Source organism: Xenopus tropicalis, chromosome 3, assembly GCF_000004195.4.
Source record: "Xenopus tropicalis strain Nigerian chromosome 3, UCB_Xtro_10.0, whole genome shotgun sequence".
NCBI lineage: Eukaryota > Metazoa > Chordata > Amphibia > Anura > Pipidae > Xenopus > Xenopus tropicalis.
Window position 1 is genome coordinate 11,809,964 of NC_030679.2, and position 20,926 is coordinate 11,830,889.

At 43.7% G+C, this 20,926-nt stretch overlaps 1 protein-coding gene across 1 annotated transcript in view; it reads left to right on the plus strand.

Annotated features, from left to right (window-relative positions):
• The first annotated feature begins 2,184 nt into the window (after window positions 1-2,184).
• cracr2a (calcium release activated channel regulator 2A) overlaps window positions 2,185-20,926 on the plus strand; it is a 99,162-nt gene continuing 80,420 nt past the window's right edge. Inside the window, exon 1 of the mRNA XM_031898109.1 lies at window positions 2,185-2,376. The gene's annotated coding sequence lies outside the window, so the exon portion shown is untranslated. The remainder of the gene's footprint in view (window positions 2,377-20,926) is intronic.

Here is a 20,926-nt window from a genome sequence, read left to right on the forward strand (position 1 = left end):
GGGCCCCGGGAGTTGCACAATGGCCAGTCATGAACAACAAAGAAAACAAAATGGACAAGTATTTTTTCTATGTTTAGCATTGGCTCTGAATACGGAGTGCTGGCAAGGAACAGATGAAATGGCTTCATACATGAATTAGCAACACTACAATGTGGCCTCTCCCACTGACTCTATAAGCAGTGACTCAGTCTGTAGTTAAGGGGAACTCACCCTGTTTTTTATACCTTCAAACATATTAGTTCCCAATTTAGGACTTCCAGTCTGCTCAGCCGCTTCCACTTATGTTAGCCACACCCTCTACGTTGCCCAAGGTCCACCCAATTCTGGGAAAGCTCCACCCCTTATCGGGCCCATCGGGTATGTTTTAGTGGGTTATGTAGACAAGACAGAGGTTTGCCTTCATACCACAAAGACCAATAAAAGAGAGCTGTTGATTGGTTGCTAGGGGTTACTAGACCCGGAGCAAGCTTAGCATCTCTTCTTTCATTGAAGGTGTTTTATAGAAATAAAATAAACAATATGATTACTGCACATTCCCCTAGTTACGTATCTGGCCTTGTATCAATATCAGACTGGGCTGGCAGGGCACGAAAAGAGAACCCATTGGGCCCAGAACACCCAGGACCGCTGTAAAGCAGTATTTAAAAGCTTTAGAACCAGAAAAGTAAGTAGTTTTATGTTATTGGTTCTGTATTTATCCTGTATTCTGAGGGTATTATACATAGAGCTGCCACTGTATTTATCCTGCCATGTGTTCTGGGGTATCATACATGGAACTGGCACTGTATTTATCCTGCTGTGGGTTCTGGGGTATTATACATGGAATTGGCACTGTATTTATCCTGCTGTGGGTTCTGGGGTATTATACATGGAATTGGCACTGTATTTATCCTGCCATGTGTTCTGGGGTATTATACATGGAATTGGCACTGTATTTATCCTGCTGTGGGTTCTGGGGTATTATACATGGAATTGGCACTGTATTTATCCTGCTGTGTGTTCTGGGGTATTATACATGGAATTGGCACTGTATTTATCCTGCCATGTGTTCTGGGGTATTATACATGGAATTGGCACTGTATTTATCCTGCCATGTGTTCTGGGGTATTATACATGGAACTGGCACTGCATTTATCCTGCCATGTGTTCTGGGGTATTATACATGGAATTGGCACTGTATTTATTCTGCTGTATGTTCTGGGGTATTATACATGGAACTGGCACTGTATTTATCCTGCCATGTGTTCTGGGGTATTATACATGGAATTGGCACTGTATTTATCCTGCCATGTGGGTTCTGGGGTATTATACATGGAATTGGCACTGTATTTATCCTGCTGTGGGTTCTGGGGTATTATACATAGAATTGGCACTGTATTTATCCTGCCATGTGGTCTGGGGTATTATACATAGAATTGGCACTGTATTTATCCTGCCGTGTGTTCTGGGGTATTATACATGGAATTGGCACTGTATTTATCCCACTGTGTGTTCTGGGGTATTATACATGGAACTGGCACTGTATTTATCCTGCTGTGTGTTCTGGGGTATTATACATGGAATTGGCACTGTATTTATCCTGCTGTGTGTTCTGGGGTATTATACATGGAATTGGCACTGTATTTATCCTGCTGTGTGTTCTGGGGTATTATACATGGAATTGGCACTGTATTTATCCTGCTGTGGGTTCTGGGGTATTATACATGGAACTGGCACTGTATTTATCCTGCCTTGTCTTCTGCGATTATTATACAAAAAGGTTGGCACAGCAATTGTATATACATGGATTGCTTTACTGACCCTCCCCAAACACAAAAATCACCCTACGCCTATGTTTGTGGGATCAAAGAATTCCTGCATACACCAATGGTGATTACCACAGTATTGCCGCTTACAAACTAAAAACCCCCCACAACAACTTTAAGGAAGTTCTAGTTGTGATGATACTTTATATAAGCAACCCAAATGAACACAACCCTTTTCCAATGTTGCATTTTAGCAACTTATCCTAACAAAAATGTTTTTGTCCCAACTGTACAGCATGTGCGTAAGCAAAGCAGTGCCGGCACAAAAAGGGAAACTATCATTGTGCAGGAGAGACAATGTTTCCAAATAGTTTCCCCTACCCCGTGGGCTCCTCCCCTTGGGCAGGACTTTCTACCCCCTCCTGTCTGTACAGTAACTTCCAGTGCACAACACAAGCAGCTAGCACTGGGCTGTACCTTAGGACTCAGGTCCCTCTGTGGGGTGGCTCGGTGCAAGCTATGGGCAAGAGCAGGACACTTCGGCACTAACAGATGTGGATTGAAGAGACTTCACGTTTTTCAGGAAATATGAGGACATGGAGGAGATGATTCACACCAGCTGACACTTCAAGTAAGAAGCAAAAAGTTGTGTACTGTAGTGCAGAGATATTGTGTAGTGCAGAGATATGCACAGTCTGGGGGGTCACTTGCGTTCATTGGGTGCACTTTAACTGGTAACTGGTGCTTCCTTAAGTTATGTGGCTGTTTTCTGTGCACTTTGGTTAGACTTGGTTAGACAAAATATTCCTTTAAAAGGGAACTTTATCATATTTATATATTCCTAGTATTTTGGTTAGGTTTCCTTACTTCGATGGGATGGGATGTGAAACCCCCCCATAACATCAGGTTGCAGGTTGACAGTGGTAGGCCATTGCTCATTTGTATCATTGGCAGAGCTGGGGATATCCACTGATTGTGCCTCTTTCTTTGGGCTTCAACCATAGGGTGTACATAGGGAATTTTATTTTTTAATTTTATTTTCTATTATTATAGTAATTATAGTTATGTATTGCACCTTTTTGATCTAGGAGGACGATATTTCGTCCCACTGTGTACTTGTAAGTATATTGTTGGGATGACAATAAAACTCTATTTACTTACTTACTTACTTACATTTGCCCTGGGCCCCCAGCATGCCAGTGGCCCCTTTAGAGACAATTCCATTGGACATATTTATGCTATCTATCAACTAAGATGTATTCTAGGTTATGCACCAGCCAACTGATGGGAGTAGCTCAGAGACGTTTCCCCCTTAAAAACTCAGGTCCTGTTGTCTCATTGCCTTTAAATATTGGAAGGAAGTCTCCCATTTGGCTTGGGCACGTGGTGTATATTTGAATATATATTTTTACAGGGGAGCTGCCATACTGCATGCCTTCACTGAGGTATTCAGCATGACTAAAGGTGGCCATACACATATGTCCATACACGTATGTCACCAAGCGAGCAGACCTTCTCCCGATATCCCCACCTACAGGTGGGCGATATCGGGGGAATTTAGGCTAATTCGGTCATTTGGCCCTAGGGCCAAACAATCGAATTATAACGACTGTAATGGGCGCAGTCGGTTCGTGGACCGAATCAACAAGCTGATGGGGTCCCTGATCCGACCGAATTTTTTTAACCAACTGAAATTTGCACCTGGGCAGTAACCCATAGCAACCAATAAGAAGTTTGCTTGCATTGTTCTACCTGCAGCTGGCTGGAAATATCTAATCGTAGATTGGTTGCTATGGGTTACTGCCCAGGTGCATATTTGCCCAGTGTTTATAAATGAACCCCACTGTGTCTGGTAGTGCACATTCAATAGGATTCTATATGTCACTGTGTATGGTGGAGCACAAATGAATACGATGCTGACAGATAATGTCACTGTGCCTGTTATTGCACATTAAATAGTATTCTAAAAAATTATGTCACTGTGTATGGTGGAGCACATTCAATATGATGCTGGCAGATGATGTCACTGTGTATGGTGGAGCACATTCAATATGATGCTGGCAGATGATGTCACTGTGTATGGTGGAGCACATTCAATATGATGCTGGCAGATGATGTCACTGTGCCTGTTATTGCACATTAAATAGTATTCTAAAAAATTATGTCATTGTGTATGGTGGAGCACATTCAATATGATGCTGGCCGATGATGTCACTGTGTATGGTGGAGCACAAATGAATACGATGCTGACAGATGATGTCACTGTGCCTGTTATTGCACATTAAATAGTATTCTAAAAAATTATGTCATTGTGTATGGTGGAGCACATTCAATATGATGCTGGCCGATGATGTCACTGTGTATGGTGGAGCACAAATGAATACGATGCTGACAGATGATGTCACTGTGTATGGTGGAGCACATTCAATATGATGCTGGCCGATGATGTCACTGTGTATGGTGGAGCACATTCAATATGATGCTGGCAGATGATGTCACTGTGTATGGTGGAGCACATTCAATATGATGCTGGCAGATGATGTCACTGTGTATGGTGGAGCACATTCAATATGATGCTGGCAGATGATGTCACTGTGCCTGTTATTGCACATTAAATAGTATTCTAAAAAATTATGTCATTGTGTATGGTGGAGCACATTCAATATGATGCTGGCCGATGATGTCACTGTGTATGGTGGAGCACAAATGAATACGATGCTGACAGATGATGTCACTGTGCCTGTTATTGCACATTAAATAGTATTCTAAAAAATTATGTCATTGTGTATGGTGGAGCACATTCAATATGATGCTGGCCGATGATGTCACTGTGTATGGTGGAGCACAAATGAATACGATGCTGACAGATGATGTCACTGTGTATGGTGGAGCACATTCAATATGATGCTGGCAGATGATGTCACTGTGTATGGTGGAGCACATTCAATATGATGCTGGCAGATGATGTCACTGTGTATGGTGGAGCACATTCAATATGATGCTGGCAGATGATGTCACTGTGTATGGTGGAGCACATTCAATATGATGCTGGCAGATGATGTCACTGTGTATGGTGGAGCACATTCAATATGATGCTGGCAGATGATGTCACTGTGCCTGTTATTGCACATTAAATAGTATTCTAAAAAATTATGTCATTGTGTATGGTGGAGCACATTCAATATGATGCTGGCCGATGATGTCACTGTGTATGGTGGAGCACAAATGAATACGATGCTGACAGATGATGTCACTGTGCCTGTTATTGCACATTAAATAGTATTCTAAAAAATTATGTCATTGTGTATGGTGGAGCACATTCAATATGATGCTGGCCGATGATGTCACTGTGTATGGTGGAGCACAAATGAATACGATGCTGACAGATGATGTCACTGTGTATGGTGGAGCACATTCAATATGATGCTGGCAGATGATGTCACTGTGTATGGTGGAGCACATTCAATATGATGCTGGCAGATGATGTCCTGTGTATGGTGGAGCATTCATATGATGCTGGCAGATGATGTCACTGTGTATGGTGGAGCACAAATGAATATGATGCTGGCAGATGATGTCACTGTGTATGGTGGAGCACAAATGAATATGATGCTGGCAGATGATGTCACTGTGTATGGTGGAGCACAAATGAATATGATGCTGGCAGATGATGTCACTGTGTATGGTGGAGCACAAATGAATATGATGCTGGCAGATGATGTCACTGTGTATGGTGGAGCACAAATGAATATGATGCTGGCAGATGATGTCACTGTATATGGTGGAGCACATTCAATATGATGCTGGCAGAGGATGTCACTGTGTATGGTGGAGCACATTCAATATGATGCTGACAGATGATGTCACTGTGTATGGTGGAGCACATTCAGTATGATGCTGGCAGATGATGTCACTGTGTATGGTGGAGCACATTCAATATGATGCTGGCAGATGATGTCACTGTGTATGGTGGAGCACATTCAATATGATGCTGGCCAATGATGTCACTGTGTATGGTGGGGCACATACAATATGATGCTGGCCGATGATGTCACTGTGTATGGTGGAGCACATTCCATATGATGCTGGCCAATGATGTCACTGTGTATGGTGGAGAACATTCAATATGATGCTGGCCAATGATGTTGCTGTGTATTGGTGGAGCACATTTAATAGGATGCTGGCTGATGATGTCACTGTGTATGGTGGAGCACATTCAATATGATGCTGACAGATGATGTCACTGTGTATGGTGGAGCACATACAATATGATGCTGGCCGATGATGTCACTGTGTATGGTGGGGCACATACAATATGATGCTGGCCGATGATGTCACTGTGTATGGTGGAGCACATTCAATAGGATGCTGGCTGATGATGTCACTGTGTATGGTGGAGCACATTCCATATGATGCTGGCAGATGATGTCACTGTGTATGGTGGAGCACATTCAATATGATGCTGGCAGATAGCACTTTCAATTGGATGTTCGTAGTGGGACTGTCAGCTAGCAGTTGGGACTGTACTTTAGCTTCAGGGCTGGCAGCGACACATTTCAGAATAGGATTTCAGACTGAAGAAGTCACCGCACTTTACTTTCATTCATTAATGTTATAACTGGTGCATATTTCCTTGTAACTCACAGCAGCCAATCAGCAGGTTTATTGGTTTGCACACAGTCAGAATGCTCACTATGGGTTAGTAGATCTGCAGCAAAGCTTTCTATGAAGTATGAACTCATATTGACTGTACCTGATCATTTGTAAAACCCAGCATTTGGCATGGCTTCCTTTTAACCCTCTGTGCTCCAAGAGTAGCCCTGTGCCGTAGGGCGATCTACTAGTTAAATGACTATGTAAACTACGCGCTGGTTAAAAGCACAAAAGAAGGCAGGTCTCAGGAACGGCACAAATTACACCTGCTTTTCTGCTTTTGTGGGAAAATAATCTCCAATTAGTATAATTAACTCATTAACCCAGTCGGCTTCTGTCTGTATATAGGGTGACTATAGAATACTCTCTGTGGCTGCTCCATCTTGCTCTTTTCTGTATGGGCCCATGGGGAAATAATGGGCTGATTAGTGGCAATGATTGGCACGTAAGTAAAGTCCATCGGCCGACCCAGAATTGTTTCACCCATAGTTTTGAATAATCTTCCCACACGACTGAATTATATTTTATTCAGACATATAGAGAATTTGCAATGGAAAGCTGAAAAACACTTGTATTTTTGTATTTTGTACTTTGTATTTATCCATTATTATATTAATAACCCCCTGTTGTATTAGTCTATTGTTCTACTGTACAGCGCTGGGTACATAAGTAGCGCTTTATAAATACAGATATACATACATACATAAGTACAGTGTAACTGCGTCACGTAGCCAAGTAGAATGCAAAGTGCAACTGGGGCTGTGCATCTCTATAGGGCTCATTTACAATGCCCTATGAAATGTGCACATTACCCACTGTATTGGGCATTGTGAAAATAACCACCGGCCTCTGTGCTCCATTTCAAAGTGCAGAGACCATCAGACTGCACTTTTACTCTAGTGCGGCCTGTGTTAGATTAGTTTCAAAAGGGTCGGGCCGGCAGGCACATAGATGTTCTACCCTCCTGCCCCCTACCCGCCCCTACATTACCTATAGTCATTCTGAGGTGCAAGGAGGCACAGCCCGCAGTCCTTACCACGTTCCTCCTGGTGCAACCAGGGCCACTCCTGTCATGTGGCAAGGTGAGAACCTTTGGCAAAAAGCTTCCTTTGGTAACTATAAGAGCCGAATTTCTTTGCACTAGCAATGTGATCCCCCCCGGACCCTCTCCAATGCTGAAGAGGTAAGCACGGAGCTGGTGAGGGGGGGCTGCATCTGGGCTGCTGCTGGTTTTTCCCAAAAAAGCTGTTGGGTGCAAGTGCTAGCAAATGAGCACTCTTCTTTACAAGAACATGCATTATAGACCTACAGCAGGGGTAAATACAGGATAAATACACCACAGCCTTGCCCATTAGACTAGATGAACAGAAATTTCAGCTGAACCAGGTGGTTCTTCATGGTGAGGGCAGTGAGGGTGTGGAATGCCCTAACGAGTTATATTGTGATATTTCAGATTCTGTTAATGTCTTAAAGAGTGGCTTGAACTATTGCTTGAATAAGTATAATATCCAAGGTTATTGTGATACTAAATTCTACAGTTAGTATAGATATTAGTAAACATAGTTTATATGTGTCAGTGTATAAATAGATTGTTAAGAGTGTGTGTATATATGAGCACTGGGGTTGACGTTATTGATCTTTTTTCAACCCAATATAGCTATGTAACTGTATGGGGCGTGTTCTTGCACTTGCACCCCCTGGGGTTGCAAATGACCCTTTACAACTGCTTTGCCTAACCGTCTCTGTAACTGCTTTGCATGGCAGAATGTACAGCGTAGAAGCATACTATGCACCTCTACAATTGCTTTACTTGGAGGAGTAGAATGTACAGTACAGTACAACTACAGCTGTGCCCCACTACATCTAGCTGGCCAGAGTGCAATGTACAGTGCTAAATGCCTATGCCTGGCATAATGGAATGTACAGTACTAAATGCCTATGCCTGGCATAATGGAATGTACAGTACTAAATGCCTATGCCTGGCACAATGGAATGTACAGTACTAAATGCCTATGCCTGGCACAATGGAACGTACAGTACTAAATGCCTATGCCTGGCATAATGGAATGTACAGTACTAAATGCCTATGCCTGGCACAATGGAATGTACAGTACTAAATGCCTATGCCTGGCATAATGGAATGTACAGTGCTAAATGCCTATGCCTGGCACAATGGAATGTACAGTACTAAATGCCTATGCCTGGCATAATGGAATGTACAGTACTAAATGCCTATGCCTGGCATAATGGAATGTACAGTACTAAATGCCTGTGCCTGGCATAATGGAACGTACAGTACTAAATGCCTATGCCTGGCACAATGGAATGTACATTACTAAATGCCTATGCCTGGCATAATGGAATGTACAGTACTAAATGCCTATGCCTGGCATAATGGAATGTACAGTGCTAAATGCCTATGCCTGGCATAATGGAATGTACAGTACTAAATGCCTATGCCTGGCATAATGGAATGTACAGTACTAAATGCCTATGCCTGGCATAATGGAATGTACAGTACTAAATGCCTATGCCTGGCATAATGGAACGTACAGTACTAAATGCCTATGCCTGGCACAATGGAACGTACAGTACTAAATGCCTATGCCTGGCACAATGGAATGTACAGTACTAAATGCCTATGCCTGGCATAATGGAATGTACAGTACTAAATGCCTATGCCTGGCATAATGGAACGTACAGTACTAAATGCCTATGCCTGGCACAATGGAATGTACAGTACTAAATGCCTATGCCTGGCATAATGGAATGTACAGTACTAAATGCCTATGCCTGGCATAATGGAATGTACAGTACTAAATGCCTATGCCTGGCATAATGGAATGTACAGTACTAAATGCCTATGCCTGGCATAATGGAATGTACAGTACTAAATGCCTATGCCTGGCATAATGGAACGTACAGTGCACCTTGCAAAATCTTGCGGATTTGCAGCTTCTCTTGTGTTTTGCTGCCTGTTTGTTACTAAATGCAGTTTGAATTTCCCTTTACATTGCTTTACGGGCTGCAGTTCAGCTCTTGTTTGTCTCTACACATGCAGTTGCATGTCTTTAAAAAACCTGCTTTTCCGCTCAAAGAATATAAAGAAAAAAAGGCCAAGCAAGCAGATAATAGCGATTGCTGTAATGAAATGAGTAACTAGTGGGAGGAACCTGTAACGTACTCATTACTGAACTGAACTCATTATAATTCCTATACTGAGATCTACATGCCCCGGGGGATAGAGACTTCTCCCTCTTTCCCTCTCTGACTTCCCTCTATATTCTCTTTGCAGGACAAAAACAGTGCTTGGGTGCTGGGAATGGTTGTGGTGGGGTGACCCGAGGGTAAGCAGGCACCTGTGACCAGGGCTGCCATCAGGGGGGCACAGGGGGGACAGTCGTCCCGGGCCCAGAGAATTTCCACTTTTAAGGGGGGCCCGGCCGGGCTAAACTTTTCTGGTTAGCTGGGGCCCCCTTTAGTCAAATACAGGCACAGTCCACCTTGACATCGGACATCTTTGATGGACTCTGGTCTTCTTGATGGACTCTGGTCTTTTTTCAACCCTATGTAACTATCTTAAATTTCATTGGTGGTCAGCGGCTAATCTGATTGGTTGCGCCCTGTGCGTACGCATGACGTCAGTACATACAGGGCGCAACCTTATAAAAGGGCCTGTCTCGCGGAGGAGTCCGAAGTCGCCGGAGCTGCCGCCAAAGAAGAAGAAGCGGCACCAAAGCCAAAGAAGACCTTCGGGGGGCAATTGGTGGCACTGTGTATGGGGGAAAATTGGGGGCACTGTGTATAGAGGGCCCTGGCCAGCATAGCATCTTACAGATTGTAAGCTCTCTTGTAGATTGTAAGCTCTTTTGGGCAGGGCCCTCTTCACCTCTTGTATCGGTTATTGATTGCTTTATATGTTACTCTGTATGTCCAATGTATGAAACCCACTTATTGTACAGCGCTGCGGGGTATGTTGGCGCTTTATAAATAAATGTTAATAATGATAGCATTAGGGGGACCCTTATACATTTTATGTATATTAGTACTAGTGGTTGTATATATAGTTTATGTATGTGAGTGTATAGATTGGTAGGTGTGGGTTAGGTGTGCTGGGTTTACTTGGATGGGTTGAACTTGATGGACTCTGGTCTTTTTTCAACCCTATGTAACTATGTAACTATGTAACTATGTCTGTGTGTCCTTTGTACTGATGGGAGGGGCCATTGGGGGGGCCCAGAAAATGTTGTTGTGAGGGGCCCCGTGATTTCATTGCTGACATCATACCTAGTGCGGTAGGTTGTGTGACGAAAGACCCTTTTTGGACATTTAAAAGCTATGAGAAAGTCTTCCATATGGCTCAGAGCATTGGGATAGGTTTAGTAATCCCCAGAAAAAATGGGATTTTCTGGAGGGTGGAGTGGTGTTTACTTTGCAGTTATAGAGAGAGATAATTGGATAAACATTGCCATAAAGTAATTTACCTGCTTGTATGGGGTGCAGCTTTAGGGCAAGGTCACACGGGGCAGATTGTCAGCCTGTGGATAAGTGCAATCCGCCCGTATGCTTGACAAATTCTTCTAGTTGTGTCTGGAAGCATTAAATCCAACTGGGTGCAGACACACACAGCCGATATCCGTCTCGTGATTGTTGGTGGATATTGGCTGCTTGTGCCGGTGCCGGTCGGCCTTTCCACTGGCGATTTCTATTTAGGAGAGATTAGTTGCCCGCAGTAGCAGAAATTGACCGCAGGTGACCAGTCTCTGTATGGGGCATTATAAATACGCCAGTGTATTGGGCACAATTCAAAGGAAAATGTTTATAGGAAATCAGCCGTTTAAATGAAAGATAAAATCTGTTTAAGAAAAGAGGTGGAGTGGTGTTTACTTTGCAGCTATAAAGAGAGATAACTGGATAAACACAGCATGAAGCCATTTACCTGGGAAGCAGCTTTCCTTATAATCCCCAGTAATAACCTGAAGTGTTCCCGGTATCGTCAGAGCCGTTTCCTGACATTCTGTGAATCGACTGCATGAAAACACAGTAACCTGTTCCCATTTTCTTCTATTAGGGACACAAAAGTACAGCCAGAACCCGGCCATTCTGCCTAATAACTAATAAATATACGTCATTTTTATTAAATATACTTCTTCTAATTTACTGGTCCCTTGTAACATTTTGTCACAATGCTGCATGCCAGACATTTACTTTTTTATTTTATTAGTAGGCAATTCATATATACAGAATATATATTTATATTGATATTTTTACAAGGAAAGGCCTAATGCTAAAACCAGGGTCGGACTGGGCCACTGGCCACCGAGAAAAATCCCAGTGGGCCCCGGCGGCCAAAACCCTGCCCGACTGTTCCTCCCCTGACACATTACATTTACGTGCTCGGAGGAGGATGTTGGGTGGGGGGCCCTGCGAGGGGCATTAGGGGGGCCCCTGCGGGGTGGGGGTTAGGGGACGCGGCCGGCGGGGGCACCTGCAGGGCCCCCGGGGATGGGAACCCCGGTGCGCCCTTCATCCCCCAGTCCGACCCTGGCTAAAGCTTGCCATACATTATAAGAGCTGCTCCTTTGGCTGATTTGGTTTGGCTCGTTTGGTTGCCAATCCTCGAGGTGGGTGACATTGGGTTGTTCTGATGGGTTGGCATCATAATGACAAGGACACTGGCCATCAGGGTGAGAAACACATCAATGAGCTATTGCAGCCCCTTAGCCTGGCAGTATACGACAATCAATACCTGGCCCATCAGAGTGCCCCATACATGGGCAGATAAACTCCCAGAAGCTTACTATCTATCAATCACTAGGGAGGGAATACAGACTGGCCCCATACTTGGAAAGGCTACGGAACCCCAAAGACAGACAGATCCTGAGCCAGTACAGACAGAGTGCCCACGGCCTGGAGATTGAACTGGGTCGGCACCGACAGACCTACAGGCCCAGGGAGAGCCGGCTGTGCCAGCGATGTGACCAGGGAGCAGTAGAGGATGAGACCCACTTTCTGCTACACTGCCCCAAATACTCAGCCCTGAGAGACACCCACTGCCAGAGACTCTCCCATCACATCCCAGACTTCCCATCTATAGAAGAAGAGAGAAAACTCTGCATCCTACTGGGAGAAGAGGCACCGACAGTGGCAGCACAATACATAACTGACTGTCATAGACTGCGAGAGACAGGACTTTCCCCTGTCCCCATATACTGACCCCATAACCCCACCCCTTAAACCCCCCAGTTTCCATATACTGACCCCCTAACCCCACCCATTACACCCTCTACCTGCTTTGGCAATGCTAAATGTATTTGGTCCTGCCAATAAAGCTCATTTGATTTGATTTCAACTGCCGAACAGTAGAACCATGGTGGCCAAATGGATCATAATAAAGGCATAAGCAAGCTGCTTGCATCAATAAGCAGTCCTTATCTATCATCTCCCCACCCACTGATGTAATTCCTTTCCCGTCTACATCATACACCCGCCCCACATTCAGTTTCAGTAATGGCGTAAGGTGGCAACCTGTAAATGTGGCAGAAATACACTAAAGAACGTCCCTCACCAACCCTCAAGCTCTGGGCGGAACACTTGGCAGAATAGGTTCTGGAGCAAACAAACACTTTTGAAGGTGTTTCCCATATGCCAAGTAATGGCCGACAGGGTGTTTTAAAGGAGAAGGCATGGTTAATGTTAATGGTTAATGTAAAAGGTTAAAATGCTGTTTATTATATGAGACATTTTTGGTACCAGCCCAGTCCAGCAGCCCTATAACATTAATTACCCAGGCCATGGGAGCTTCCCAACTTTTCTTTTTGTGTGTCAGTGACTCTGCACATGCTCAGTGTGCCCTGGGCTGTTGCTGAGAAGCTAAACTTAGGGGCCGCTGGAATCATCAAACAGAAAATAAGGTTCATCTGTCGTAGATGCTGTGTAGCTTTTACATTGTATATATACAGTATAGTGTGAGTGGGTCCCTAACAGTTTCTGACCGGGGTGGACGGGACCAACTGGGGCTGCCCTCTCAGGGGCCCCCACTGCAGTCGTGACCTCCTCCTTGCTGAGCCCCATGATAATAACAAAGCCACACACCCCTGCACGTATGTGCTGCCTATCTTCTTCCATGTAGCCACAGGGTCGGACTGGGCCACTGGGACACCAGGAAATATCCTGGTGGGCCCTGGCCCTAGTGGGCCCCAGCGGCCCAGACCTGACCCTTGCCAGCGCTCCCTCTGTCCGACCGCTCCTCCCAACGTGTTAAATTTACGCGCGCTCCGGAGAGGACGTCGGGTGGGGGAATAGGGGGGCCGCTGCGGGGGGGGGTTAGGGGATGGGGACGGCGGTGGGCCCTGCACCCCCCAGTCAAACCCTGTGCGCCCATGTCAATGGGTGGTGGAGGGAGGGCCCGTCATTTCCGGCAGGGATCGGCTGGTACAACTTGGTGCCTAAGCTCAGGTGATGGTAGCCCAAAGCATCAGCAGAAAAGAATATGGGGAGCTACTGGGGGCATTTTCAGGGGCACAGCTCTTTCCTTATAAAGGGCTATGGGCTGGTATGGAACTCCAGAACATAATATGTAGCTCTTTCTGCCTAATGATACTTTAACTAAAAAAAGGAGGACAAGCAAATGAAAAAAGCAAATGGCCTTTTCCAACAGATACAGCACAATACATATAATTATTCCCATGCCTGGAAGTCTACTTTAATTTGACATGGTTTGGTAGTTACCAGTAGCTGACAATGCCGCACCCTACTAGCTTTTGTGGCACTTAATCGCTGTGTTAGAAATGTAAACTGGTTAATTGCAGGTTGCATAATATTTATTTATTTCTGCTGACAAAGATATAATGTCATAATAGTTCTATGTCTGATTCAGCTCAGATGAGTTGCTTGGTTATGTTGTTGTCTGAACAACCATTCCTTGCAATGGATATACTGTATATATACAGGTATCTGACCCCTCATCCAGAAACCCATTATCCAGTTCCGAATTACAGAAAGGCCATCTCCCATAGACTCCATTTTAATCAAATAATTCAGATTTTTAAAAATGGTTTCCTTTTTCTCTGTAATAATAAAACAGTACCTGTACTTGATCCCAACTAAGATATAATTACCCCTTATTGGGGGCAGAACAGCCCTATTGGGTTTATTTAATGGTTAAATGATTCCCTTTTCTCTGTAATAATAAAACAGTACCTGTACTTGATCCCAACTAAGATATAATTACCCCTATTGGGCAGAACAGCTTTGGGGGCAAGAACACCCATTCGGGTTTATTTTAATGTTAAATGATTCCTTTTCTTATAATAAACAGTACCTGTATTGATCCCAACTAAGATATAATACCTTATTGGGGCAGAACTATTGGGTAATGGTTAATGATTCCTTTCTCTGTAATATAAACAGTACCTGTACTTGATCCCAACTAAGATATAATTACCCCTTATTGGGGCAGAACAGCCCTATTGGGTTTATTTAATGTAATGATCCTTATTACCTGTACTTGATCCAACTAAGATATAATACCCTTATTGGGGGCAGAACAGCCCTATTGGGTTTATTTAATGGTTAAATGATTCCCTTTTCTCTGTAATAATAAAACAGTACCTGTACTTGATTCCAACTAAGATATAATTACCCTTATTGGGGCAGAACAGCCCTATTGGGTTTATTTAATGGTTAAATGATTCCCTTTTCTCTGTAATAATAAAACAGTACCTGTACTTGATCCCAACTAAGATATAATTACCCCTTATTGGGGCAGAACAGCCCTATTGGGTTTATTTAATGGTTAAATGATTCCCTTTTCTCTGTAATAATAAAACAGTACCTGTACTTGATCCCAACTAAGATATAAATAATCCTTATTGGGGCAGAACAGCCCTATTGGGTTTATTTAATGGTTAAATGAAAGCCTGGACCATTAATATTTTAGGGCTGGTAAAGTAAGTTCAGTTAAGAATATACATTATAGAAATAATTGTTTCTAGCGATATTATTTTTTAGGCTTTGGTTCTCCTTTAAAACGACAAGGAAGCTGATTTATTTTACACATATTAATGGAAACTGTGCATCAGAGAGGACTCGTGCCAGAAACTCTATTGTACGGACTTTCCAGGAGCTTTTGGGTCTGCAGTTTGTATACTGAGAACCTTGGCGATGGTTTAAATTGTTTGGATCAACAGATAAAATCCCAAACCAGCTCAACCAGTTCCCTCTTTCAATAAGCTTGCGCATAATTCCTCCTGGGGCACGGGGAAATAACATGGGTCTTATGAGCAGCTGAAATTGGAACCAAAGCGAGTCTTCTTTCAGTCTCCACCCAATAAGCACTCATAGACAATAATGGAATGTGGGACCTGGAGCGGAACTACCGGCGGTGGAAGAGATGCAAGATTATAATATTACACGTGTTTTAATACACAAAGTGCAATCTGCGTACTGCTGCAAATGTGCTAGAGCTGCGGGCGAAACTGCATTATTGGTAAAATGCTGAATTCAATCCGAAATTGCCATTTGCACACTGCACTTGTGGTCATAAATAAGCCATATAAAACCCAACCCAATAGGGCTGTTCTGCCCCTTATAAGGGGTAATTATATCTTAGTTGGGATCAAGTACAGGTACTGTTTTATTATTACAGAGAAAAGGGAATCATTTAACCATTAAATAAACCCAATAGGGCTGTTCTGCCCCCAATAAGGGGTAATTATATCTTAGTTGGGATCAAGTACAGGTACTGTTTTATTATTACAGAGAAAAGGGAATCATTTAACCATTAAATAAACCCAATAGGGCTGTTCTGCCCCCAATAAGGGGTAATTATATCTTAGTTGGGATCAAGTACAGGTACTGTTTTATTATTACAGAGAAAAGGGAATCATTTAACCATTAATTAAACCCAATAGGGCTGTTCTGCCCCCAATAAGGGGTAATTATATCTTAGTTGGGATCAAGTACAGGTACTATTTTATTACTGTTTTATTATTACAGAGAAAAGGGAATCATTTAACCATTAAATAAACCCAATAGGGCTGTTTCTGCCCCAATAAGGGGTAATTATATCTTAGTTGGGATCAAGTACAGGTACTGTTTTATTATTACAGAGAAAAGGGAATCATTTAACCATGAAATAAACCCAATAGGGCTGTTCTGCCCCCAATAAGGGGAATTATATCTTAGTTGGGATCAAGTACAGGTACTGTTTTATTATTACAGAGAAAAGGGAATCATTTAACCATTAAATAAACCCAATAGGGCTGTTCTGCCCCCATATAAGGGGTAATTATATCTTAGTTGGGATCAAGTACAGGGTACTGTTTTATTATTACAGAGAAAAGGGAATCATTTAACCATGAAATAAACCCAATAGGGCTGTTCTGCCCCCAATAAGGGGTAATTATATCTTAGTTGGGATCAAAGTACAGGTACTGTTTTATTATTACAGAGAAAAGGGAATCATTTAACCATTAAATAAACCCAATAGGGCTGTTCTGCCCCCAATAAGGGGTTAATTATATCTTAGTTGGGATCAAGTACAGGTACTGTTTTATTATTACAGAGAAAAGGGAATCATTTAACCATTAAATAACCCAACCGCAATAGGGCTGTTCTGCCCCCAATAAGGGGTAATTATATCTTAGTTGGGATCAAGTACAGGTACTGTTTTATTATTACAGAGAAAGGGAATCATTTAACCATTAAATAAACCCAATAGGGCTGTTCTGCCCCAATAAGGGTAATTATATCTTAGTTGGGATCAAGTACAGGTACTGTTTTATTATTACAGAGAAAAGGGAATCATTTAACCATGAAATAAACCCAATAGGGCTGTTCTGCCCCAATAAGGGGTAATTATATCTTAGTTGGGATCAAGTACAGGTACTGTTTTATTATTACAGAGAAAAGGGAATCATTTAACCATTAAATAAACCCAATAGGGCTGTTCTGCCCCATAAGGGGTAATTATATCTTAGTTGGGATCAAGTACAGGTACTGTTTTATTATTACAGAGAAAAGGGAATCATTTAACCATAATAAACCCAATAGGGCTGTTCTGCCCAATGTTTATTACAGAGAAAAGGGAATCATTTAACCCCCAATATAAGGGTAATTATATCTTAGTTGGGATCAAGTACAGATACTGTTTTATTATTACAGAGAAAAAGCAAATCATTTTGAAGAATTAGAATTATTTGCTTATAATGGAGTCTATGGGAGATGGCCTTTCAGTAATTTGGAACTTTCTAGATAACGGGTTTCCATATGAGAGATCCCATACCTGTAGTAGTTGCTGAGCCCCACAGCAAAATCATTTTTCAAATTTTGAGAATAAGACATTTTTGCCATTAAATTATATAAGGGTAAAGGCTTTACTTGTCCCTATAATGGTTAATCCAGCTGAAAAGCTGGGCCTGTTTCACAGTTTAGTGGGGGGGGCTTTTTTTCTTTAAAGGACAAGGAAAGTCAAAATCTATGAAGCACACTATTAAATAGTACTTAAGTAGTGTTTCAGTGAACGGCGCCGCCATTTTGTCAGCACCCCCTCCACTCAATCTCTCTCTCTGGTCTGCTCCCTCCTTGCCTCTCCCCCCTTGCTTCTTTCGTCAGGACCGTACCCCCCCCGTCCGATCTCTCTCTCCCCCCACCAGCATCTGCTTGCCGCTGCCACACACCACGCTGCTTGCCTCTCCCCACCTTGCCTTTCCCCCCTTGCCTCTCCCCCCACCAGCACCCGCTTGCCGGCTGTCTGTTCTTCCGTGCCGCTTCTTTGCTGCTTCTGTTCTGTGCTGCTGCCATGGCAACCGGACGCTAGGGGGGGGTGCGCATGCGCCGCCTAAGGTCTCAAGTCGCCAAGTCTGGGAAGGAGCGAGGCATTATGGGAATCTTCTCTACCCTGCTCAGCGTTTTTTCTTCCTGTTTGGCTTCTGTTCATCTGAACGGGAGAAATATGGGGAGACTTAAGGGCACTATTGAGAGAACTGAAGGTATGCCTGCAGCTTGAGATTAACTCTTTATTAGCCTTTCCTTCTGCTTTAAAGGTTGGAGACTCCCTTGTAGTTCAGTAGTGGGCCAGTAGGTGTCCCTAATCTTTAGGGAGGTTGTGGATGGTGCTGGAGTGCCTGAGGGGGAGGTAGAAGGAGTAGGAGAGGGCTGAGGAGGAGTATCAAAAAAGATCTGTAAAAACTCACTCTAGTTAAGCTAAGCTTAGGGTAGTTAACCCTGCGGTGTCACCCCCAGCATAGGGACAGTTAGGCTTAGGGATCAGAGATGTAGCGAACTGTTCGCCGGCGAACTAATTTGCGCGAACATTGGGTGTTCGTGAACGCGCAAGTTCGCGAACTTTTCGCGTATGTTCGCAATTTGGGTTCGCGTGGCATTTTTCCACTGCGTTTTTTCTCGGCCTAAAAATGCCGCGCAAGCCATACATGGCGTTTTTCAGCAAATCCAGTTTCCATGGTGGTAATAGCGCAAAATAGCAAAAAACGCCGCATATTTCCGCTAGGTCTGCCAGCTGCCTTTGCGGTTTTACGCAACGCTGTGTCAACAAAGTATTTTTCAGAGAAATGTTTGCCCTTGATCCCCCTCCTGCATGCCCCTGTCCAGGTCGGGGCACCCTTTAAACAACTTTAAAATTAGTTTTCTGGCCAGAAATGACTTTTCTAGGTTTTAAAGTTCGCCTTCTCATTGAAGTCTATGGGGTTCGCAAAGTTCGCGAATATTTGCGTTTTTTGGCGTAAGTTCGCAAACGGGTTCGCAGACTTTTTTTTTGAGGTTCGCTACATCCCTATTAGGGATAGCAAGATTCCTGGAGTAAAGAATTACAATGAGCATCATTCTAGCACTGGGTACTATAAGTAAGTACTTTCTTGTAACCAACACTTTGCCAAGTTATTTAGAGATCTGGTCTGTGAATGTGAATTCAGGGTTGTTAACCCTTTCTACATCTTACAGCGAGGGTCCTCCTAAGAGAGAAAGAGTCCTGAGTGATGCAGGCTGTACCGGGAGGTGCGAATCAGCAGGCCAAGTCTAAGTGCCCTTCATTAGTGATGGGCGAAATATTTTGCCAGGCATGGATTCGCGGCGAATTTTCGCGTTTCGCCATTGGCGGATTGTTTCGCGAAACGGATGAAAAAATTTGCCGCGGAAAAATTTGCCGCACGTCAAAAAACGAAACAATAGCCGCGCGACAAAATAATAGCCACGCGACAAAACAATAGCCGCGGGCGACGAAACAATAGCCGCGGCCGACGAAACAATAGCCACGCGACAAAACAATAGCCGCGGGCGACGGAACAATAGCCGCGCGAAAAAATAATAGCCGCGGGTGACAAAACAATAGCCACGCGACAAAACAATAGCCGTGGGCGTCGAAACAATAGCCGTGGGCGTCGAAACAATAGCCGCGCGACAAAATAATAGCCGCGGGTGACAAAAGAATAGCCGCGGGCGACACATTTTTTTTGTCGCACAACATTTTCGCCGTTTCGCGAATTTTTCACCGTTTCGCAGATCTTTTGAAAGATTCGCAAATTTTTCGGCGAAGCAAAACGGAACAGATTCGCTCATCATTATCCTTCATCTAAAGGCAATACTGAGAGCAACAGGGCATCAATAGAATTAGCAATACACATATTGGAACTGCTTATTAGTCAGTGACTCCCCTTACCTGGTTCTTTTCTAGCAACAACTTATTACGGGCTCTTTTTTCTGGGCTTCTCTCTCCAGGGTCGGACTGGGCCGGCGGGACACTGGGGAAAAACCCGGTGGGCCCCGCTGCCCCAGAACTGATCCCTGCTGGGTGCTCCAGGGCCCACAGGTCCCCCTCATCCGACATGCCTAAGTATGCGTAGTTGGGGGTTGGGGTGGGGACCACGGAGGGGGTCCCTTGGGGGGGTGCGGGGCCCCTGTGGTGGCAGCCCTGCACCCTCCAATCCGATCCTGTCTCCCCCTAAGGTGCTATGTGGGGGGTGGCAGCAGATCACATTGGGCTTGGGCCCCCAGAAACATATCCAATCTTTGCCTTACCTACAGCTTAGCATCCTAGGAGATAAAGAAATAAAAATAATCTCAATGAATGCATGATTCATAGTAAGTATGAATTTTAGGCACCCAAATAGCATCCTGAGCTTGTAATTGCTTCCAGGGATTACTCTGTCGTGCTAATTAGTGTCATTATTTATACTTCCATCATAATCATTTTTAAAACCTCCGCGATAACTTAACTTCATCTAAATGTCAGCAAAACAGTGGGGTTTGAGGCAACTGTAGGTACTTTTGTAGGATAATGTAATCTGATGTTCCATTAAACGAGGGAGGGCAATGCTAACACGAAGAAGGTTGGGAGTTATCAAGGTTACAGGAGGATCTTAAAATTTTTGAATTCCTGACTTGGGGGCAAGTTTTGGTTGAATAAAAACAAGATTTCCTACCAAATAAAGCCCCCTGTAAGCTGATAGGGTGCATAGAGGCTGCCTAATAGCCAATCACAGCCCTTATTTGGCTCCTCCATGAACTTTTAT